This window comes from Anser anser (assembly GCF_964211835.1).
Source record: "Anser anser genome assembly, chromosome: 7".
Classification (NCBI taxonomy): Eukaryota; Metazoa; Chordata; class Aves; order Anseriformes; family Anatidae; genus Anser; species Anser anser.
In genome coordinates this window covers 30,015,920-30,041,323 of record NC_139727.1, presented here as the reverse complement: position 1 = coordinate 30,041,323, position 25,404 = coordinate 30,015,920, and the positions used below count along the sequence as shown (strand labels likewise).

Sequence of the window (25,404 nt, the reverse complement as noted above, 5' to 3'; positions counted from 1 at the left end):
ATGACTTTAAAACAGGAGGAAGAGAATACCTTTGAAAATAAAGGGTTGTTCAGTAGCATGGGAAGCACAGGAGTAAGAGATGGTGATAACTGTGCTTCTGAAATGATGCTGTTCTTAGAAGCAAGGTGCCAAGATGAAGTTAACTTTCCTAGCCCTTGGGCAAAGTGCTTCATAAGTGAAGATAGGTACTCTTATCTCTGTTTTACAGGTGGGGAAACTGGAGGATGCAGATCTGAAATGCTCTTTTTCTGGTTTCCAAACTGGCAATGGCAGAGTTCTGAGCAGCTCCCTTGAGTTCCAGCTCCATTCTCTGCCCACAGTTATCCAACCCTATGCACGCTCACTGCCAAAGGTCCCTTTAAATTATACTTTTGCCAACATTGATGAAGGAACGTTTTAGGTATTGCAATTACTAATTAATCAGGTTTTACACATGAAAGCAATGAAGCATAGGAAGTTTCAGTCAGCTTGCCAGATAACAGTGGATACATGTTGTTGAGAAAAAGAAAGAAAATGTAGCTGCTCTGCTTTTCAAGTTAGAGTGCAAGCACCAGACCATTCTGCTTCTTATAACTATCTCCTGGTTCATTTCTCTAGCCTGTTTTGTACCTGTGCCATGTGAATTTACATATCCACATAGTCAAAGATCTGTGCTTCAGAATCCCCAACGACCAAAGCCGCGATATTACATGTTAAGTACAGAAATGTTGAGTTTGCTTATTGTAGGAGTGTGGAGTTTCCACAGCTTGGGAAAATGCTGGTATAATTACTCTTAGTAGCCTAAAATGTTAAAGAAGACATTGTAGCCTTCCCTCACCTTTCATTCAGGCTTGATGAACAGCCGGCACAGTGATGGCCATTGAGCAGGTGACTGACAAGCATGTGTAGATGTAATCTGCTTTTATAATTTAAGTACCCACCTGAATTAGCAAGCATCTGCTCTGGCCATAAACAGTAAGTCTGGTGTTGGCAAGCATCTCTAAAGCATTTTCAGATGATTCTCTTCAGCCTGTGTGTGTCCTGAGGCAAAAACTGATTGTTATTTGTAGCTGTTGTTTTCTGGTTTGTGTAACAACACAGCAATGTTCTGATAATGGCTGAATGGCTGAATGTAGTAAACAAAGAATATACCAAATACTTAAAATATCCAATGTGGATATTGGATATTAATTGTCTCTTGGGATATGATCATACCTTAAAAAGTTTATTATCCTTTTCCAGAAAAAGTATTGGGTTAAAATATGGTTAAAAACTCAAAATATTTTCCTAGTCTGATCTAGATTCTCTACCATCATATTAACTGCCCGACCACGGACATAGGGATGGGACAGACGTATTGGATTCAGAGCAATTCATACTTCTCCACCTAGCATGACATCTAGGCTAAAATGGTGGGTTGCCTTTTCCTAGAAATCAGTAGATGTTAGTCGTCAAATATTTTTGAGGATCTGGTCCTCAAGCAATTGCTTTCTGTTAATATGTGACTGTGTTAAATTGCTTTAATTTTTACTGGAAAGCAAGACTTAAATTACTTGCTTATGCAAATAAAACAGGAATTTCCAGTGACCCTAAATGAACCAATTTATGGTCCTGTCAGCTTCTGTTCAAATTTTCTGACAATTGCATTTAGTCTTGTACCTAGAGCTAATAACAAGGGATTAGTATTTTATCTGTGTGCTGTCATCTCTCATTGAATGCATGGAAAGTTTCCTTGCATATCCCTTGCACATTTCCATTTCCTTGCACATTATATCTCTAGGTACATTCAGTGTTTTGAACTACCCCTGGCTGCAGAGCTACCATGTTCATGGTGTTAAAAAAGAAAACTTTCTTTTCCTTCAGTTAATGACATGCAGTCCTTGCAATCCTCCATGAAACAGAATAGTAAAGTGTGTGAATAAATAATGCTTGAGCTAGAACAGATCCATTTAGATTAGAGTGTTGGTATGATCCTGGCCATAATACCCAGAAGAAAACACTGAAGTCAAATTGTTTTCTGATTGATAAGATCAAAGTGCTATCATGTACCAAGTCATCAGCCTAAGAATTATGTTTCATCTGCAGTTTTGACTTTAGCTTTTTCTTTTCCCTGATTCCTACTGGAGAATATGGTTATGTATTTCCATTCACTGCTGAGAGCAGGACCTAGAGGAAATCTTTGTTGTTATGTATTTCTCAATGTGAGAATTTCAAGATGTCTTCCTTGTTATTTGCACTGTGGTGCAGTCCACAGGCACCCTAGCGCTAGGTGCTGTATGCACACAGGCAGTAGAAGTGACACAGTAACTGAATAAAGTGAAGAAAACATGTGAAAGAGTTTTCTCGCTACTTCTATATTGCATCTTGAGTCTCGCATTGTAATCCTGAGTTGTTTTGATAAGTGGATCTTAACCAGACTTTCTCTACATTAAAAATCTCAGCACTCTGTATGAGATCTCCGAATGAGTTGGGACAGCCCAACATCTAAACAGCCCGACTCAACATAGGGATAATATCTTGAGTCCTAGGAGCTGCAGAGACAGAGTCCAGATAGCCTGCCATGGCAATAGCTGCCTGCTGTTCTGTCTGTCAAAAGGCTTGCTTGCTGCTGGGGTAAGCTAGAGTGATTTGAAGGCTGTGCTAATTTATGCACTATTTTCTTTAGGAATGTTATGAGCTTTTGTTAGCAGAGAGAGCATGGCTAAAATACGTCCCAGTCAAACATCTAACCATGACTCTAAGTGCTTAGAGAGTAAGTAATTGCTAAGGTCCATATAATGGCCTTCCAACAAGCTGTAATAGCCCAGCCGTATGTAGCAGAGAAGGAGCAAGACAGTTGTTGGTTTTCCTTAGCTTCTCTGAGGCTGTAGCAAAACCAGCCATTGAGGGCATAAATACCGCAAACAATAGCCAGGGTATCTCTTACATTGTGCTTCATATTTGAATTAATTGTATAGAAGTAACCCAACCAGAATCATTAGTCTGACATGCAAGGTTCTGTACCCACCCAGCTGCAGAGAAAGGAAACTACAATCCCAAAGCTTTGTAGTTTTTATGATGTTTAACAGAGAAGCCCTGAGAGACAAAGGTGGAAGAGAAGGAACGTAGTGCAAATCTTGTGAGAAGAGTGTCACATTTCCCTGCCTTTGGTACAGCATAGATTCAAGAGGAAAGCCTCACTTTTGGTAACAAAATCGTCCTCCAGATTTCCTATATGACACTGGTTGTGGTAGTGTTTCTAGGACTGCAGCTACCGTGGCAAGTAATTGCTCCCCAACCCAGTAGCATGGGCCACTTGTTCCATGCACCATGTCATCCGTTATCATGCCCCCCAGAGGCAGCTGGAGGGTAGAGCTCTGAAACGCAAATTGGACTGACAGCTGTCTCGGCTCTTGCTGCAAAAGATGAATAATACATACAGCACATTTAAATGTAGTGTAACAAAGTGCTTCGAGGGAGAAACCCTTCGGTTGTGAACCCTTCCTGCATGGGAAGAACATCCTTATTCTGCCACTGGAGAGAAACGCTGAACTGAGGGGCTGAACTCATACCTCCATACCAGTATGGCCTGGGATGCAGCATTTTCATCTCTCTGCAGCTGTGGTGCACACAAGACTGTAGGGTCCATTCTGGGGCACAGGCAGCCTCAGAGTCCTGCTCTTGGCATTTAGGCTGAAGCTGGAAATCCTCCTCCACCTCTGTAGCACACAAAGGTGTTACAAACACTGCCCATTTTAAGCAGATCCTGCCTGATGCCACCTCTGGTGAGTGGATGAGACAAGACCGTAGAGAAATGGCAGCTGTGTGCAGTATTTGCACCATGTTTCACACAAAAATAGCTCTTTTCCCTGCTTTCCACACCTGCCTAGTCCTACCGAGGGAGTATGAGATTCAAAAGAGCATTGTCCTCTCCTTCATGCTCCTCTGCAGCTCTGTTGCACTGGTTTCTTCACATTCTTCTGTGGCCTGATGAGTGAGGCAAAGCTGTTTGCTCTAAGGTGTGATTCTCTAACTAGCTGCACCAATGTCTGTCTCTGGAAAGCATTTCCTCAAGAGATCAGAAGAAAGGTGCAACAGAATCCTTCTTCAGACCCTGTTGTACGACCAGAGGACTGGAGAGACAAACCTCTGAGCCACTGATTTCTAGAAGAAAACTTGGAGGAGCCATTCATGGGGTAGGTTTCCTCCCACTGCCGTGTTGACTCGTATAGATAGAAGTGTTTTCCACTGCAGATGAACTTTAAGGAGAATCATTTGGTTAATTATTTACATTCCATTAGTGACTGGAGTCCCTGACACTCCTAACTGTCACTGGATGAAAGACAACTTGTATCCAAAATTATTACAGTTTAGGGAGGAAATTTTCAAAGCTACAGAAAGCAGTTTCTATTTGATGCTTTGACTTTGAAAAACATATCCCTAATGGACAAGAGAGAAGGCCTTCCTTTGTTCAGAGATGTGTTTCTTGAAGTCTTAAAACACATCAGTCTAGCTATTAATATCCATTGCCCATTTAGCTAAGCCCAAAGCAAAGTCAGAGCCAGCGTGCCGACCTAACCTTGGATCTGGCCACAAAGGAAAGCTCCACAGTTAGGCTGCCAACAGCACCACATCAGAAAGGCTGAAAGGCACACAATCATGCACATTGACTCATTTTTCATTGCTGGATTATTATTTTTTTTTTTCTCATATCTTCATGCCACCTTGACCTGAAAAGGAGATACTGGGGAGAGCGTGGTCAGCTGCTCATAGACAAGCAACTGTATTGCATTGCCTGCTGCTGTGGGGCTTCCTCTTATTTCACGAGGGTACCCAAAGAGAGACATCAGCTGGCTTACATGTTTTTCTGTAAAAGAGAAACTATTTCTTTACGTTTGTTTGTTTATTTTTGAAGTTGTCTCATCCTTTTAATAAATAACAAAAGCCTTCCTTTTTTACAGGAAGATTTCAGGATAAACAAGGGGGATAAACACTTGAGACCTGCTGCTGAAACTCCTCAAATACTCAGTGGATGTTATGATATTCGATGAATATGTTCAGCGGCTTTTAAAGAGAATGAAATTATGATCCCTCCACATTGTTTTGTTTTCCTGTTAATATAAATATTTTTGTTAATTAAAATAAATTGTTATTTTCCCTGTAATTGTTACAATTTTCTCCCCAAATTACAAGGAATGTTCTGATTTCAGGGAGAGGAAATTTACCTTCAGTTCTTAGTTTTACTTGAACTTTTCCTTCATCTATGTAACACTTCCCCTAATTATCCTTTTTAATTGAGATGATAATACTGAAGGCAGCCAACATTATTTTGTTGACTTGTTTGAACAAGATTCTAAAAACAGATTATTGCATTGGCTTACTTTCGAAATTCTGATTTCCATATCATCTGTAGCAAGATACTAAGGTGCATTTTTTATCAAAACTTCTCTCTCTCTCACACACACACACACACACAAAAAAAAAGTCTTGACTGTTGAGAAACAGAGAACAAGGAGAAATCAGATGACAAGTATTTGTAGCTCTGGAACTGGATTCTATTTTCAGATCTTACTTTTTTATTTTTTATTTTTTCCTTAGTATTCATGAAAAATCATGCACAAATTAAATGATTAAGAAGCTAGGACTTGAGCACCTAGGGAAAGAATAATAATAATAATAAAAAAAAACCTCTTTCGTCTCCATTTTACTTTTCACTAGATGATGCCTGAAAGAGCATTAACATCACGTCTACAAAGAGTCTTCACCAGCTATCTACAGACACCTGCTGGTGGGATTAACTGGATGCTAGCTAGCCTTTGATTTTGGCATCTTTGAATATTTGAGTGCTTTTCCAATGGACAGAAAAGTGTACAACTAAAAGAAAACTTTTAGAAGCATACAGAGGACCCTTTGTGTGAATTCTAATCATATTTTCAAAGAACTTAAAAAGCTTTCTTCTTGAAGGCCAGATGAATTTAAAATATTTGTTACAAGCCTGGGCTTGAGAGACTATCACAATTGTCAAGGCCTATTGTCATACAGAATTTGGCAGCAAGTCTGCAAGATGAAAGCATTTACCTTGCGAGCATTGTCACTCACTGATTAACTTATTTACAACCTTATCATGATTGCTTGAACCCAGGATGGAAAAAATACAGGAATAAACTCCACTGCTCAGCCGTTGCATGGTCTGCATATATATGCCTCTGCAGAAAGAAAGGAAGTGGACTCCAGGGAAAGAGACTGTCCTGGGGCTTACCTTTCCCTCCTGTAATCCACAGCAATCCCTTTCCTCATTATCTCACCAGGTCTTGCTCTGATGCGATTGCCTGAGATGGCAGGGAACCTGATGCAGTGGTTGATGTGCTCTCTTCCTATCCTATACCCCTAGGATGTTTTCCCCAGCCTTCTTTGGAACGGGCATCCTAGCTGAAAAATTCCCAGCTGAGAGTGGGGCGAAAGGGAATGGTCACGTGATGAGGACAGATCGTTTTGTAGCAGAATTGCATTTCCTATCTGAATCTTTCCAGCATTTCTCCAGGCCTTGGCTGCTGTGTTGACAGACAGCTTTTGGAAGGACCAGTGCCATTTTAGATAACCACTGACATAAAGCAAAGTCTCAGCTAAGGTAAGGTGGTGAAGGTAGTGAACCATGGAGAACAACACTGCATCTAGCCAAGAAAGTGTAGGAATGCAGCTGAAATGGTTCCTGGGAGAGCTTCTGTAGCCAGGAAGACTTAGTGGTGCAATTCCTGATAGAAGTACTGTCTGGAGCTCAATGTGCCATGTCCACCCACCACAAACCACATCAGATAACACATTATGTCATTAATTTCTCACACTGCTGCAGTGTCCACAACAAAGCTGTTCCTAAAGCCTTCTACATGGAAAACTCCTCCCTTGTCTTTCAAACTGACCCCATTAGTTGCCACATTAATTGCTGAGGTACAGTAGATTACCTGCTGAGACAGCAACTCTGAGGACTGTAAGGAAAAACCCTCTCCATATATGTTGAAAATACTTTGCTGTTGAAGTATTCAACAAGTATGGATCACTTCACTAAAAATGGGTCACTGAGTGCTGTGTTTTTAGTACCAGATACCTTATATTTTTAAAAAATGAAGTATCATTTGAGAAAACAAATTAAACCCCCAAATAAACCATCAAATACTTTTCTAAAAAATATTACTATTTTATTGATAAATCAGAAACTGTATTTTGTTTTGTTTGGTTTTAAGAAAATTTTTCCCCTTCTTCTTTTCCTAAAATAGCAACTCAAAGCCTTTTAGAAAACACAGAAAAAATAAATAAATAAAAATAAAAACCCAATTCCTTTATCAGACAATTTTACTGATAAAAATTGCCAGACAGTCTCCCCTTATGAAACTTGCTCAATACTAAAACACTAGCTACACATTGTGTAGATTTTTGAAATAAACAATGTAATATCAACACTATTGATAATATGCATAATTACTATTAATAATATGAAGGTTCCTCCAATGTGAAAAACAAAACAAAAATAAATAAATTTAAAAAAAAAAAAAACACCCAAAACAATAAACCTCTGTGAACACTAAGGACTATTGTTAACAATTATTTCTTGTTGTTGCTTTTTGATTAAAGTTCTTATTAGTTGCAAATGTCATCGTGATTATTATATTAACCTGCAGACATATCAATTACCAGGTTACAAACCTGCAGGTTACTACTGGAATGAAACTGGTAAAGAATCCCATTCTTAATTAAATTCACTAGCATATTTCCTTAGCCTGAAGATTAATAAGTAGATCTTATTTTTAAAATCCCTTTCAGCCAAATAAGCACTTAAATAATTTCAAATTAAATACCTTAGTCAGGATTTAAAATTACTCAGCCTTCTTAGGGAATTGCATTTAAACATTATTTTAATATCATCAGGGAAATGCTTTTTACCTTCACAGCTGTAGAGAGAAAAAAAAAAAAAGTAAATAAAACATCCTCTTAAATAGGATTTGTCCTGGTTCCAGTTAGGACAGAGTTAAGTAGCTCATAGTAGCTGGTAGGGTGCTATGTTTTGGATTAGGATGAGAAGAGCGCTGATAACATGCTGATGTTTTAATTGTTGCAGAGCAGTGTTTACACCAGGCCAAGGACTTTTCAGCTTCTCACTCTGTCCTGCCAGCGAGCAGGCTGGGGGTGCAGCAGGAGCTGGGAGGGGACAGACCCAGGACAGCTGACCCAAACTGGCCAAAGGGGTATTCCATACCATCTGACGTCATGCTAAACAATATATAGGGGTGGCTGGCCGGGGTGGGGGGGCCGGCTGCTCGGGAATAGGCTGGGCATCGGTCAGCGGGTGGTGAGCAATTGCATTGTGCATCACTTGTTTTCTTACACATTATTATTGTTAATACTATTACCATTATCACTATTATTATTATTATCGTTATTATTATTTTCCTGTCTTAATAAACTGTCTTTATCTCAACTCACAGGCTTCACTTTCCCGTTTCTCTCCCCCATCCCAGAGAGGGAGGGGGGAGGGTGAGCGAACGGCTGTGTGGTGTTTAGCTGCCGGCCGGGTTAAACCACAACAGATTTTAATTTATTTTTCTAAAAGTGAATGCAGTACTTGGCCACCTCAGAAACCAACATCCTTCATTTACCCACAGACTGTAAGCACTAAACCTTGTTCACATCAATAGGTCAATGTACCTAGGTCATAATTGACAATGTCTATATTTTTACTATTCACAAATGCTCTATCACTGCTGAGAGGCCAAACTGGCATTATCTCTTTTAATGAACAGTAAATAATTCAAATAATTATTTTTAGGAGAGTAGGAACAACACTGTACACTGATTTGAGAGAATTTCTGCCATTTTTTTTCTCATTTTGTTTTCCTTTCAGTTTTTAGTTTAGTTATAAATATTTTATTTTCACCAGAATGAAATCTCTGTTTCTCCTCACCGAGCTTTTTTATTCACCAGAGCAGGACAACAGCAAAAAAACCTTTCTATCTCTGTTGCTGAGATGGTCATAGCAGCCAACAGTGTTTGTTACAGAGAGCTCAGGAGACCTCACAAGAGTCCAGCCATGCTGCCCTTTTTACTTTGAAGTGTAGCAAAGAGAGTTTATCTCTCAGTCTAAGATCTTTCTCCAGAATAATGTACCATAGCAGGAATCTTCTGAAACTCAGTACTGCACATGCAGACTTTCATAGGGAACCCAAGCTCATCCTCATTTCAGACATTTGTCGACCAGGGCAGCTAGGGAGGTAGCTTTTGGAGGTAGCTCATTTCTCAGCCTTCTCCTGCTTCCAGCCAGCAAAGACCCAGCGAAGATGGAATGATTAAGACTTGAACTCTAACAAAACACAAACCAGAAATTTTCAGTCCAGTTCCTGCTTTGAGCTTAGTGGTGTCTGACTGAGCTGGAAAATTTCCTTTAGAAAGACATCTATGCTTAGTTAAAGCGCTCATATCTTTTTTGGCATGACGAGTCACTTTCAGAAGAATGTGAATTATTCTAGAAAATAAAAAGTATTCTACAGATTCTGTGGAGCTTTCTCATGAGAGAAATATCATTCAATAACCAGATTAATGAACAAGAACGCAGCTCTCCTCTTTTTTCTACAGCCGCAGCTATGTAGGAAAGATGAGTCTCTGGAGGGGGTCTGGAAGCCACCAAGACTTATCTGAGTTTGAACACAAAAGTTAATGGCATAACATTTTTTAGCATTTAGTATAATGACAGGTGGAAAAAAGATCAGTGGAAGAGCAATTTGGAAGCTACACTTTAGGTATTCACATCCAGAAGGAACCTGTCAATGTGAATTTACCTGCTTCTAGGGTTGGACTTTTAAAAAATGTCCTGGATTTGTCAAAAATAAAAATAAAAAAATTAAGATATAGGCTGGAAAGACATTTTTATAGGCTTATGAGGGCCATTTGCCTGCTCTTTGAGCAACGTCATGTAATCCCTTGTGAGCAGGGTATTGGGAAGGAAAAGGCTACAATAATAACTGCAAATTCTGCATCCTCAGGCAGACTGCCTACTGATAAGTCGTTCCACAAGTTACCCAAAGAAATCCTCCCTTCTGGGAAGCACCGGTGGACTAAGCAGTTTGAGAAAAGCACTGCTTAAGTAACAGGATCTGAGCACTGGTGGTCCTACTTATACTTCCGCAGTGGCTTTTCAACATGTTTTCATGCCTGCAAAGTATTGGTTCGTCAGATTGGTTTAGTTCAGCTCTCAGCCTGAAGCTCATCAGTGTTTTCTAATAATTAAATGATGCTTTACTTCAGCCTCTTTTCTTTTCTTTTTTTTTTTTTTTTTTCCACATCTCTCTTTCTTCCCTCCTATCCCCCACCCTCATCATTAGAATACATGAAATGTAGATGAAAAGTCACAATTGTTGCTGTGTGGAGATATCAAAGCTCTGAGCCCCCTCTGCTATACGGGAAGCTAAACAGTGCTTTTGTGTATCACAGTGCATGTGTTGGCTCTACAGGGCTTTACCTCTAAACATACACTTATTTGGCTATCTTTGAACAACTCTGAGGGTGAAACACTTTTCATGATATATACTATGCTCTTCTAGATCAGATTTACTTTTTTTTTTTTTTTTTTAATCCTTTAATCAAGTCATCAGGAAGAAAATTCAGCAAGTCTAAAAGAGAGAATGCAGGATAGCTCTTCTGTGAAATGAGAACTAACCTCACCCTGCCAAATTTCCAGCACACTAGGCCTCTGCCCTTGCTTTGGAGGAAGCTGAGATGGTGGTGGCGACGTGCAGACAAATAAGAAACCTCCAGGGTGATAGTGCTTTAATCACTTCAGTGAGTAAGAAAAATCAAGCTGTGGTAAGTTGTCATGTAAAAGCTCATGAATAAAAACGAGTGAAGCAAAACTTGCTACACAAGAAGATGTTGTTCCTTTCTACAAGTCCTTTCAAACTTAATGCCAGGGGTTTTAACGGAGTTTGTATACAATTATACTATTTAGTCACAACAACAGGAAGACAGTTAAATGAGTCATTGGCCCCAGACTGCAGAATAATGTCCATCCCATTGGAACAAGATCTTCAGCCATGACTGTAGCTCTCTAGGGAGCCAAGGGAAGACCAAGCAATTTCTGGTCTTCCAGGCATTTTGTGAGGCCTCAGTTCAACTAGGTGTTTTCAGTAGCACATGATAAGTAAGTGCTTGTCACAATGATGGCAGTGCCTAATTGCTTCCGCTTCACAAGACAGACCATGGATAATCCTCCTCACTCAGCAAAGTGAGAGCATCTGCTAATTATAGCCTGAGTGTTAATGAAGCCTTTGGCCTAACTCAGGAGTCCTTTAATTAGTCTGATCTCAGATCTGCATTTGTATTTTTGGTACAGGCAGTTGATCCTTCTCCATCACTGCATCTGACATGATACACTATGGCACAGCCATAGGACCTAATCCTCATCCTAGTGGCTGCAGCAAACATGTAGTATTAAAAAACAAGTATGACATCAACAGGAACAGGACCCAGGGCTGGGATGAAGCAAAAAAACTTGTGAAAATCCTGTCTCTGTGGCAGTCATTGGGAGATTGCCAGGACTGTGCTCCTATTCATCATCCATATCATCATTCAGAGGGCATCTAATGACTGCTCAGACTGGATATTTTAGCTGTCCATACATTGCAATTGACCTAGAAAAGGTCAATTGATGTCCTACTGAAATCAGCAGGAACTGATTAAACATGCAGCGATTGTGGTGATCAGTATGGGTGGGAGAAACCAATGTCATTCCACTGACAGCTTCAGTGAAAAACTGATAATTTTCACCAGAAATCATCTGAATGTTTGTGAAGTCAACTGGAGTTTACTTTCAACTGCCATTATCTTCAGGGAGCTTCTAATCAGAGTACACATCTTGATAAGACAAAGAATTAGTGTTTATTCTTCAGACATGGAAAAAAAAATATTGTAAATTCATCTTGTTTCACTTAAGCAGATGTATTTCCCTACTACCACTGCCCTTCCCTTTATTTGTTCTCATGTTCTTCATTATCAGAATGCCAAAGTAATAAAATTCTTTCTTTCTCTCTGTAAAAATATTTAAAAAAAAAATAACAGAGGTAGAGATTAAAAAAAAGAAAAATCCACAGCAAAGTAGGACAAAGAGCATAGCTTAATCACACGAAATATGTTATCAGAAGAGTTTAAACACTACCTTTATGGTTGCAACAGACAATTTCAGCAATAGCATGAGAAAAATATTAAATGGTCTCTTGCTTTGTGTTTGCAAGTTTGCATGTGAAGCGAAAGAGAAAATAATACAATGAAATGCCCTAATATTCCTTCTTTAGATGAATACTTCCAGAATACTTGGAGTGATGAATATAACCAAGAGATGGCAGCAGTTCATGCACTATTCATTTACCTTATTTAGTTTGCAATATGATTTTCTTTATGTAAGTTGTAAATACATTAAGTTGCATTTATCTTATGATGCGAATTGATTTCACTATTATTGAAGGAAAGGGAGGGGCAGAAACAGAAAGAAAAGGAGAAGCAGTTTGGTGAAGGGATTTGGAAATTTGTTTTTAGGCATGCATCCAAGGACTCCTTGGGAAAAAAAAAAAAAAAAGACAGTTTGCCATATAAAAAGAACTAAAAAGCAATTCCAATTGAAAAATCTCTTATGAGTGTACATAATGTACATCTGCACTATGGGGTGGAACACACAAAGAGGTTTAATTTGCTGTGATCTGCTGTGGTTCTAGGACCATAAATCTACTCCCATTGTCAGAGGCAAAGAAGACTGCTACCAAATGGAGAAACTTACATCCATTTTACCAGCAGGATGCCCTGGTGAGTATCTGCAACCTTGCTTCTCTGAGGAGGGAAACTTCTTCAAGTACAGAAGGAGTATGCACAACAGAGAACTGAAAGGCTCATGTTTAATCACAAATATGCATTCAAAAAGAGCCCCCACACCACACACCGAATCACTGATTTTGATTCCCTCATACAAATCCAAAGGCATCATTTTCTTCAGGATCACATCTTGCATGGGTTAGGCACTTTCCAGTGGCTTCCATCTGTTTTACCAATGAAAATGTGATGTCTGTAAAATCTACCAACTTTTTGGATAAGCAATAGACTTAAAAAAAAAAAAAAGAAAAGCTGAAGTGTCCTCATTTGTGAGGGTGGATTACTTCAAAGAGAATGTGGAGTGGGTAAGGCATTGCTACAACAGTCAAAAGAAAATACTGCAATTATCAGGCACATCATAAAAGACTGAGCAGAGGGACACTTCATCTGTAACTATTTCAAGGAGGAAAATTTTGCATTAAGAAACTGATTTATATACTTGGGAAAAGATGATTGCATCAATAGAAAACTTAGATCATAGGTCAGTAGATCAGACAAATACAGAAAATCATAAACTTTATTATCTGACAGGTAGATAGCAAGGTAAACATACACACACACACACAAATAAAAATAAAAACACATAAGTTATCACTATTATACTAAATGCCTTTTCATTATGATCAGTCTAGTAGTCTACCATCACTGTCCTTCACAGCAGCAACAAACTATGCTTTGCTCCCTTCACTGCATCACTGACAAAAGAACAGTCATGACAAAATCCAGAATGCAGAAATTCCATCTAAAGTGGATTTAGGTACAGTTTAACTGCAGATCTCAGTCCAGAGGGCTGGTTGCTATGTATTGCCTGATCACCTCTGAGCTTACAGGCTGTTCCCCTGGGCAACCAGAAAAAAAAGTTCTTTGTATGTGCATGTGTTTAAGCACTGCATATGTACAGGAGCACTTTCATTTGGCCCATAGATATTGCTAGTATGGTTCAGACTGAAGCAGAGTCACTTAGTGCTGCCTAAATGCTGCCAAAGTTGCTGAGAAAGATGCTGATCCAGGGAGAGCAGTCTGAGAAAGTCTTGAAAATGCTAATACAAACATGAAACCAACTCCTTTGAGTACTGTCTACTCTTTGTGTAATATTTTGCTGATTAGTGCATGCATGAAGGATGTTTTTTTTCTAGTTCCTCTTTATAATTTCCTTAGATAGGGATGAAAATGTCAAAATTCCCCGTCTTCGCTGTGTGTGTCATGTCCTGTCCTTCACAGTCATGTTTGCTCTTATTTACTACCACCATGAATTTTGCACTTCAGAGTGGTCCTGTTTCAGAAAGAAGAGAGTAGTGGATATCCCATTTCCAGAATGCTCCAGGTCATAATTCAGGTTCAAGATTTTTCATCTTTTTAGGCCAGAGACCAAATTGCTCATCTTCAGGCTAATCACTTTGAAATCAGATGTCATTCAAAAGAAAGAATGCTATGAATTCAGATTTCTCTCTAAAAATCTTAAGTAGTGCCTTCTGCTTATTACTGGTTATTTCTAAGTGGATGTTCATTCAGCATAAAGACCATTCCTGACTATTTTTCAGAAATGACTCTTTCTGCCACTCACCCATTTACTGCCAAAGCAAGCTAACACAGGCAGTGTAAACTTTTGCCCTAAAGCTAGGTGGCAAAATGATACAGTTAATTAGTTTCGAGGACTTCATTCATGTGATCTTATAAAATGTCATGGCATGACATGACACATTTTTTCACTTGCAACTAAATAAAGCATTAAAACATGGTGATTCTAATTATGGTATATTTATATAGAGAGAGTACATTTCTCAAACAAACTCCAGTGCTGTTTGAAATTTTTAAAAAACCTCAGCAAGTAAAAATTTATATCATGAATTAATGTGCATTAAAAAAAAAAAAGGTGTCAAATTAGCAGTTCAAAATTAATTTTATGAGCAAGGTTCAGCCAAAGCTTTTGAGAAACTTTTGGGTCATCATGAAATTCCTTCATAAGTAATGTGATATCCATGGATTGCTCATTTACAGGCAATAGCTATTGTCAAGCTACAGTTATTTTCAAAATGATTATAGGGCATAAATTCTTAATTTATTAGAGAGATCTTATTCACTTTTTTTTTTTTTCCATCTTCCACTGCTTTGATTTTATGTCAGTATAATGCCAGTGATTCTGGTGGAGTCAGAAGCGTGTAAAACTGTAGCATTATCTTGTTGGAAGGAGATTGAAAATGATTCCCCAGATAAAGTTCCAAATCAAACACAAAAGGTTATCTGGTCAGAATATGAAAAAGATAACCTGAACCAACATTCATAAACCATATTAACATAATCTATGTGAGGAGTGGTGCATTGTGGGTAAATCATTTAAAATGGTTCCCTGGAGATTGATTAAAATGTATGGTAAGGTCTTAGCACATGAACTTGGACCCATTTCTTTCTCCTTCCCAGGCCAAACACATCCCCTTTCTGCTTTTAGTCTCCAAGTGTGCAATTTCAACAGGAAGGAAAAACAGTGCCTCACTCTCTTTCAAGGATCTTAATGGTCAAGAAGTTTTTTAGAACAGGAGGGGATGTAGGCTTGATCATCTCAGCAAAGGAAGAATGTGAATCTGAGCTCGTCAAGCCAAGGATGGCTTCATACTATGCCTGTAGTACCAAGAGTATAGTGGGCCAAAAATCTGTAGCTTTTATTGATATCCCTAGTACCATAAGAGATTGAGAGAAGACTTAGCATACTAAGACTCACACACTTTCTGGCTACATTGCTGGCCTTAGCTCACAGGGAGTCTGACAATACCTTTATTGTGCTTGTACAGAGTCCTTAAAAAGAGCTTAGTCCATATGCCAGAGGTGTCTCATGGACCTTCACTGCAGCAATAAACCTTCTAGAAACAGCATCTAAAGTTTCTGAGATATCCGTTGGAGGACTGAATAGTACCATCTTAAAATCTTCTTAGCCCCTCCAGATGGTGAAAGGACACTGAGAAAGTCTGGGAATGAGAGGATTTAACTGATTTTATAGACTGAAGTATTCTGAGAATAATTTATGTAAAAAGTACAATGCATGACTGTAACAGTAGGATAAAAGTGGAGATAATATGAAAAAAACAATGTCAGGGAAAGTTGCAAATTTTTCTATACAGTCAAATCTATGTTAGTGTCAGCAATGTAGGAAGTCAGTGGGTGTCTGATTATCATCTCCTGGAGACAGAAAAAATTGCCATTGTAACATTTTTTTTTAAAATCAGATTAAGTTTTTAAAAAATAATTGAATATATATATATAGAAGCTTTGTTTGCTTTGTTGTTGTTGTTGTCTTTTCACCTGGCTTACTTATACAAAAGCTCATTCATTGGCAACTTGGAATATGAACTATATTTTTTGTCTTCAGCTTAAGTTCAGCTTGTGTTTCTGGGGGGGGGGTCCCTTTGTAAAGGCTTCTAAACAAATTCAGTATCAATTTAAACTATTAGAGGAAGTTAAATCAAAATAATTAGGATATTAAAATACTTTGTGCATTTCCAATCACTGGTTTATTGCAAATCTGGATCTTTTCCAAGGAACAATAATAGAATGAATACATTAGGATGTTTCCTTCCCCTTAATACGAAACCATTTGCTCATGAAAAGATGATTGATAACTTGCATTAAACACATAACCAGATTGATTTGCAGACTTGCTTGAGGAGGGGCTGGAAGGAAAGGAGAATAAATGTCACATTAACAGAACATTATACAGACGCGCATTCACACACACTAAGTGTATTAACCAAATAAAAAAGAAAGCAACAGAAAAGCATCCATGGCACTTCTTCTAATTAGAAAAATATACTAAGCCTGTGCAAAGTAATTGCTAAAGATACCTTGGCATGGAGAAAGAGAGATTATTTGGAGATTCTGATTGCAAATGCTCTGAACCAGTTTGGGGAAAACAAACAAACAAACAAACAAAACACTACAGCAGGGTACAGGGGGAGATAAATGTAAGCTGATAGCAGTTTCAAGTAAGTTATTGACTGTCTTGCTTATGATTCCTCTACCATCCTTCTTCACAAAGTGAAGCATGATGTCTTCAAAGCTATGTAGCCTGCTGGGACTAGTGAGTATTAATAAGCTTGTGCTCTGTAAGTCTTTGGCAGAGAGGACGTGGCAACACCCACAGACCAGTTTCACAGAAAGCATCTGTCGCTGATAGTGGCTGCATTTAGAGTATTAGGGCACACCCAAGTTTTCAGCTGTAGAGATCTTTGTTTCAATCTCTGGTGTAGCGTCCAAGACGGCAAGTGTTATGCACAGGTCCACAAACTTTTGTCAGTTAGAGGGGAGGGCTGCAATCAAAGCCCAACACTGAGCAAGGTACAGGGAGCCCCAACAGCATCACTTAAAGAAATCTTTGTGTATTTCTGTGGCTCCTGAATGCCTTTCTCAGCTGCTGCAGTGTTTATTTTATTTTATTTTATTTTATTTTATTTTATTTTATTTTATTTTATTTTATTTTATTTTATTTTATTTTATTTTATTTTATTTTATTTTATTTTATTTTATTTTATTTTATTTTATTTTAGTATTTATCTGTTCCTGCTGGCACAGGATTTTAATTTACCATATTTTCCTATTTGGTAAATTACATTTCTTCCCCTCCCCCCTCCCTGAAGACAAGAATTGCCATTCTGGATCAGAACAAATGCCTCTCTATTCCAGACAGTATCCATTACACACGTATTTTTAGGAAGAATATAAGAAACAAATATTTAGCCATCTGTAGTTCATTCCTCCATCTTTCTGAAGAGAAAGCAAACAAATAGGATCCCCCTGTTCTGTTCACTTAAATGTATTTTGAGTTGCTGCTTGGGCTGTCTGGCATTCACACTGTTGCAGAATCACCCAGCACGCCTGATGTACAACCATATAGGTTCTGGGTTCCTGCTTCAAAGGTCCTTGCACCTTAACCCCTGTGTGTAACTGATGTATCCCAGCAGGAACAGAAGAGGAATGAAAAGGCTAGACATAGCTACAAACCACATATATGAGGAAGAGAATAATTTTGCTGTGGTGAATTTGAAACAAGGACATATGTTCTTGAATCAAGTGAAAATTATGCTACAAACAAGACTCTGGTGAAAAATGTGCATTCTAATATAACCAAAGGAATTCTGAGTAAAGCTCAAGATGATACATTTCCTCAACATTTGATAATACTGCAGGAATAACATGTCCAGGATTAGGGTTTGTAATTCAGGAAGAATACTGCCAATTGGTCTGAAAAGAGGAATGGGAGAAGTACTGAAAAACATTCCCAAAAGAGAAATATTTAAAGAATTCAATCTATCTGTTTATAAACGAGATGGGGTAGCTTCATCCCAGTTCATAGGGATTTCAGTGGGGAGGAGTTCACTATTGAAAATCAAGCTGATAAAGCTACAGTAAACCCAGGGATTAGAATCCAGAGTTAAACAATCTGTGTGGTAAGATAAACATTCTTTAATAGGGAAGATATTAATCATTAGAATAATGTAACAAGAGCTCTCACAGCATCACTGGGCAATTTTAGATTACCATCAAATGTTCATAGATTTTGTCTGGTTTTATTTCCTAAAAATCTTTTTAAAAAGCTTAAGAAGAATGTCACTCAAGGAGGTTGGAACATCCACATTATATATGTAATCCCCTAGAAGCTCACAGTGGGTCCCTTCTGGCTTTTATAATGTAGAAGGTGATGACTCTGAAATACCTAAGGAAGTTCAACTGCACCTAGCAGAGCACAACCCTATCTCTGCAAACATATTTCAGTGCCAAGACAAAGCAAAGCCATACCTGCTGTAGTAGGCTATTGATATTTGAATGCAAATCCCTTGGTTTTTAATTTATGTGTCCTAAGTTCCCTGTTTAAAAATGTGTTTCCTCCCACTTAAGTCACCATATAACTCCTTGCTAATCCTCTTCATTTACATCAAATATTAGTTTTATGGAGAATGGTACTCATTAATCTGGCGTAACTATAATTTAGTGGCTGGGCTGCACAACAGCCTGAGAATTAGCGTGGCACTGGGAACTGGGTTATCAGATCCATTTTCTGGGTAAGTCTTATTATGTTTTGCAGAATGGATACAGCACACAATGAATTTAATTACACAGCTTTTCAACTGGCTTCCTTGTAAGCTAGAAAACAATCTTCTAGCCCTTCCAGTTTACAGAAAGCTATGCTTTCTCTGAAGCCACCCTTGCATCGTACTTGACCACCTAATTGTTCTACCTGGGCAATAATCATTAGCAGTAGATAATGACTAATGACCTTTCCTGCAAGGTCATATCCCTAGACAACACTGGAGGCTATAAACATTCTCCTAAATTGGTAATCACCAGTAATAAAGATTATGATTAACTGCAAAGAAAACAGACCAGATTCGGAATAAAATATAAATGAACACATCACAATGAAAACAATATTACACTGATTAATATCATTAACTAATGAATGAACTAATTAATATAGTCTTCAGCTCATGATGAAGTCTGATGTTTTCATATGTCATTCTCCCTAAAGGGGCATTACCATTTATGTTATCCATTAAAAGGCCCGGGTTATAGTCTTGAATTTGCCAGTGGCCTGCCTTGATGAATCACTCTGACTTCTGCCTGATCCCCCTACTGCACTTTTAATTCAGTATTCTGACACCAACACCCCCAGCAGAGACCCATCTCATGAAAGGGACTCTCAGATTTTCTCTGTGCTGTCGGCGGATACAGAGTATTTTGAGAGATCCATGATAAAATGAAGAACCCTTTGGAAGTTCTTCTCCAGGATGCACAGCAAATAGCAAATAGGCTCCTAATTTCAATGTGAATTAATGAAAAGATCCCATTTTACACAGCTTATTTCTGTGTCACCTAAGAACAAGGGGATGGCATACCCAGAGAGATTTTTAGGCTTTCTTATTGCTAAAATGTTCAGATTATATTGAAATATGACTATATGTCACCAAGAAAAGAAAAAGCAAGCCCAACCAAGTGAAAACATTCAGAAGTGGGAAAAGCAGCACAGGACTACAAAAAGATTGTTGAAGATTCTCTTTGATCATTATTTATATTTCCCCAAAGCGGCAAAAAAAAAAAAAAAAAAAAAAAGAGAAAAAAAAAAAGAGAAAAAAAAAAGAGAAAAAAAAAGAGAAAAAAAAGAAGGCATTCCTATATTCCATATAAAATATAATGCACTTAATTGATCTAAGTAATTTCAAGGCTGCTGAATAGCAGAAGCCTCCAGAGTGGAATATTCTGACTTAATGATCACATAAAATTGCTCAAAGTGTTTTTAATGTCATTGTAATTTCTGAGTTTATTTAATAGTTGAGGGGGAGAGAGGGTAACATTAACAGTCATCTGTGTGGCTTGCATGGCTGTATATAACAAATGAGACATGCGGATGCCACAAGAGCCATCATTTTAAAATGGCTGCAGTAAAAATGCAGTTATACCGAACATTTGCTTTAGGCCATGACCCAGTTTAACGGGGATGATATTGCATCAGGATTCAGGACACCTCAGATTTTTTTTCCAAGTGTTTGACCTTTTAAGAAATCAGATCACCTCTTGATTGCATTGATTTCTTTCTCTTTCTTTCTCATATGCATCCATTCAGTTCATAAAAACTTCAGCCAAAAGCTGTCCATCCCAGATGTACATCACAGTATGGTTGTAATTCATATTGTGGACTGCAGTGTACATGGTAGAGAAATTAATGGGGTTTTGCTTATTTGTATGTTTTTATTTACTATACTGTGAATTGCTTCTTTTAATCCCTAATCATCAAACCATTGGTTCATTTGAGTTCTTTCTTTGTAGAACATCTCTGCCTTCTTCCTGGCCTAAACCCAAACTCACTCATGGATGAGCGTCAACATGTATGTGCAGCATGTATGTGTGGCTCTGCTGGGTACCTTTAATTCTCCCCAGCCAGGTGTTGGCCTAACACTGAAGTCTTTTCCTCAATTTCTGCCAACACTGTCCAGAATTGTTCTGCAATATTAAAACAAGAATTAAAATTTTAAAGCTAATTACATGTTCTTCTTTACTCCCTCCACCACTCTGTGTGTTTGAAGTTATTTTAATCTCTTCTCAACCTTACCATTTTTATTTTTTCCCTTTTGGACTTGTCTAATTTGCCTCATTTCTAAGTCATGATGATATCCTCAAGACACCAATTCATAACTTCATGTTGAAATTGTTCATTAAAATCTAATTTTTACCATCTAATTCTGGCTTTTTAGCTAATGAAATCAGAGTAATTATAAATATCCATCTTGCAACATTGCATATTGACATTAGAATATAAAGACTAAAAATGGAAGAAAATCACCACTGGAGAACTTATTTTCTTTGCTCTAGCTGCAAGGGAAATCAGCCCAATCATAAATATATAGATTAAAATATTCTCCTCTAAGTTCATTTCAATATTAACTTTATACTGCCATTAAGGTTTGCCTGAACATGAACCATAAGGGACCATGTCTAATTTCAACATCCTCACATGAGAGATGTTTGGTTTGCTTAGATCCATTATTTAACAAAGAGAACTGAAATGCTTGGAAAGAAAGGTACTGCTCATGCTGTATTTGATCCAAAGTTCAACAAGAGCTTTAACATCTTCCAAAAAATATTAGAATATATGGCAGGAAAGAATCACTCAGGAGAACTTTTAGTATGTATTTTCTAGTTTTATTTTAGTTGATGACTCTAGGTTACATTCATGTCCCACTGAAATTATAGAATCATATTGTATTAAGCCTCCCCGTGACAACAAAAAACTATCCTACAATCTTATAAAGTTATAAGAAGAATTTATTTATATTTTTAAAACTTTGGCAACCCTGACTACAAGATGTCATACACACTGATGAATGTTAATATATTGATGCAACAGTCTGAAAAACATCTGGATAAGGGTAAGACAACTGAACTTGAAAAAGGTTAATATATTACCTTTGCAGACAGGGGATCTGATCCAGTGTGTAATTCAGAAGTTACAGATCTTTTTTGAAATACTGCATTCTGGAGAGCTGAATGTCAGGTCTACAGATACACCGCTCTAAAAAAGGCTTCAGCAAGCCATAGGTGAAGTATTGTAAGGCTGATATGGTTGGTAAATTTTTATAAGAAAAGAATGATTTGTTGAAACCTAAATTATTTACCTGGTGGAATCCAATTTATATACTTTCTGAATTCTTGACAAAGTGCTTTGTGAAATGTGGGAATGCTCATTTCTCCTTTGCTCTCCAGTGAGGTAGACACACTTCAGATTGCCTTGCAAATAGGCCCTGATGGGCTTCCAGGTCCTGCGCCACAAAGTCAGGGGTCTGGGTGAGCTGAAAACCCCAGCCTGAGACAAGGTTCCTGCCCTGACTGCAATCTGCAATCTGAGAAGTGAGGAAATTTTAACTGAGAATTCAGTTGAAGTTGATGAGAAGTGAAGCTAAACAGGTTTTACAGGGATATCTAAGACCTTTTACTCCTAGATTGGTCCTTTTTCTAATTTTTCAGTCATACGATTTTTTTTTCTTTTTAATTATTTATGTGTTTATTTAAAGAAGCAGTGTCTATAGTTGCTAAGAACTCCTGGGAGGAACAGAGAAGCTAGACAGAAAATCTTTACTCTGAGTGCCTCCACCACAACAGAGATGTTCTCTCACTCCATATTTTACACAACAGCTCAGAAGAGAGTAAGCTTGTCTAGCAAGAACAGATAAAGTTATCATTGCCGGTCTCTACAATGTACAATTACTTTGATTCATGCAATCTGCCTCTGTGATGAGATGTCTCACAGCAAATGCATAAAAACCACCATAATAACCATTTAGTTATTAAGGCTAGCTGTATATAAGTTCATTTTAATCAAAAGCTTCAGCATTAGCTGGTTTGATATCCGTTGGCAAAAACACTCTTGGCAATGCAGAAATGCATTCACAGAACAGACGCAAGACAGAGTTGTTTTAATCCCAGCATCACTTAAAGGGAAATATTCTTCATAGTCACTGCAGAAAGTGGAGAATTGTGCAATTCAGTGGCAGAGATAAAAGATTCTTGCATACAAGAGCATGTTAAGGGAAGTGTACCCTATGGATGAGTAAAAGGTGATCCTACAGAAATGTGCAGCTGCAGCTTTTCATACTGGAATTGTGAGTATGAGGCTGCAGGTTTTGTGTAACAGGTCCTGATGAGATAACTGGTGGCCCAATGACACTTGTTGGCACCCAGCAATGCATTGATTCTGGGGTTATCAGTCATTAGCTCTTGTAAAAACAACATAAGGATTTAATCTTGTCAGTCAAAAAAGAAAGAACCCAGTACATCACCTCATGCGAATTTTTGTTCCGTTTCAAAGAGGGGAATTGTGGACCTTTACAGCAGCCTGCTCGCTCTGATATTACTTAGAATAATACAGAAGGGTTAATCTGGAAGTCAGCTTTATTTTGGAAAGAGGATCTGGCAATTACTGCAATTGAGTGTTAATGTGAACAGAAAAAAAAAAAAAAAGAAAGAAAGAAAAAGATCAAACAAAGCAGTCTTACAACAGCTATCATTAACTTCTATTGCCAGCTGGCATTAATACATTGCATAGATGATTTCAGAGGGGTCAGTGGTAGGTGGCACATGACTTCTTTCTAAGATGTAAACAGCATGATAAATATTTTGAAAGCAATGTTCCCGGAAAACAGCATTTTCAATGTAATGGGAATAAAGATAATAAAGAGGATACGGAAAATATCCTCAACCTTGGAAAGTTTACTTGGTTTTGACTTGCTGATCAGGGAGGGAGCTTTTGTACTGTGTAAGGATTGCCAGGGCACTTAAGCCAAACCAGGTCCACACTGCAGTCTAGGACTAAAGAGATATTGTCTTCCTCTGGGCACCAAGATGCACAACCAAAATGTGCAAGCGCCTGTATGCTGGCTGACAGAAGATCTTTAATGGATGAAGAAGAATTGCTTGCCTGTCCCACTGCAAAACCCTAAAGAGGGGCGAATGCTATTCTGGACAAGATCAAAAAGCCTTCTTCAGGATACTTGAATCTACTTTCTAATTGTTCTTTGCATGATTATCTGAGCTACTGTCTTTTGATATTGTTGGTGTATGGCCTAGGTATCCACATCAGTAGCTCGAGAGTTATAGCCAGCAGGTTGCATAATTATACAAGATGGAAGAGGGTTTTCTGTGTAATTTATCCTTTTCTTCCATGACTTATGACACAACCTTACATTAGTATAAATAAACCATCCTGGTACATCAGCCCAGGCTCAGATACCAGATGCATGTGAGAAAAAAAAAAAAAAAAAAGGAAAGAAATGAATATAAATGTACTTTTTAAAAGCCTTTGGTTTGGTTCCATCCCACTGAGTTGTAGGTACCTAAGCAGAAAGTCCTATTAGGGAGTCTGGTCACCTTTGGCACCTTGTATCTTCAGTGAAGAGACACACATGAATCTGAACAGAAATTTTGACCTCAGATGCAGCTCCAACTGTTGAGCGTTTTGTTGTTATTTTGTTTTGTTTTGTTTTGTTTTCTTCATTTGCTTTCAGTGGAAGTGTTTGGCATGTGGGTACCTGACCTACCTCTATTCTTCTCTAAAACTGGGTGGGAATTTATAGTCCATGTTTTATTTCTTTTTTTATTTTTTTTTTCTTTATTCACATTTTCTAGTATATTATCCCTTTTTCTCTTCTCTCCAAACTCCAAATTCTTCCTTTTCTTTTGACTTTTTTCCATGTTCCATTGTCTCTGTACACAGTATTCCTTTCCTTTGATTCTCTGTCTCTTATTCATCTCATGCTCAGGTGTTCAACTCTTTCCTCTCTCTGATTGTGTATTATATATTTTAAATTGACATTGAATCAACAGTCAACTCTTCCAAACTTGACCTTGAAGAAACTAAAAACTGGTATAGAACTTGGCTACTAATAATTGGCTTTGTTAATACTGTCAACTGAAAAGAAGAGAAAATTCTGAAAATGTATAAAAACATTATTAGAAATATTTTCTTTGCAATGCCATTTTTGTTGATGAATGAAAACAAAGGTATTTTAAGGTTAAAATATATTGTCCTTGAAAAGGGATTTTTAAGTTATTACGTTAGACTAAAATACAACATATCAGAAAATAAAAAATCTAAAGACTTTCAATTTCAAGTTAAGCAAAATACCTTGGTAATGTTCAGAATCAGTATTTTACTGTGTTTTAGATTTTGCTTTTGTGTTTCATAAGTTTGTTGACATTAAGCCATGAGCAATTTTTTAAATCTTTTTTAGTGTACCACAGAAATGAAAGATCTATTATTCACCAAACTCTGTCTCCTGTTCATCCGTTCCCTTCTATTTTTGAATCGACAATTTTCTCTTTGTCTGGCTGGCATTGATATAATATTTTCTCTACATGGTCTAGTCCAACCTCTCATACAATAGCACTCACTGGTCTATAAACACTAACAAATTAATGCTGTATTCAATGGAATGAAGCAGTACTGTTGAAAGAGATTGAGGGCTAGCAATAGAGAAATCATAGACAAATTTGCAATGTAATACAGCAGCA

At 37.8% G+C, this 25,404-nt stretch overlaps 1 long non-coding RNA gene across 1 annotated transcript; it reads left to right on the top strand.

The window, feature by feature from the left end:
* The first annotated feature begins 6,103 nt into the window (after nt 1-6,103).
* Nucleotides 6,104-21,043, top strand: LOC310902608. The gene is made up of 3 exons (XR_014586814.1): nt 6,104-10,806; nt 12,708-12,795; nt 20,668-21,043. It is a non-coding gene; the product is annotated as an uncharacterized lncRNA (long non-coding RNA).
* The last annotated feature ends 4,361 nt before the right edge of the window (nt 21,044-25,404 follow it).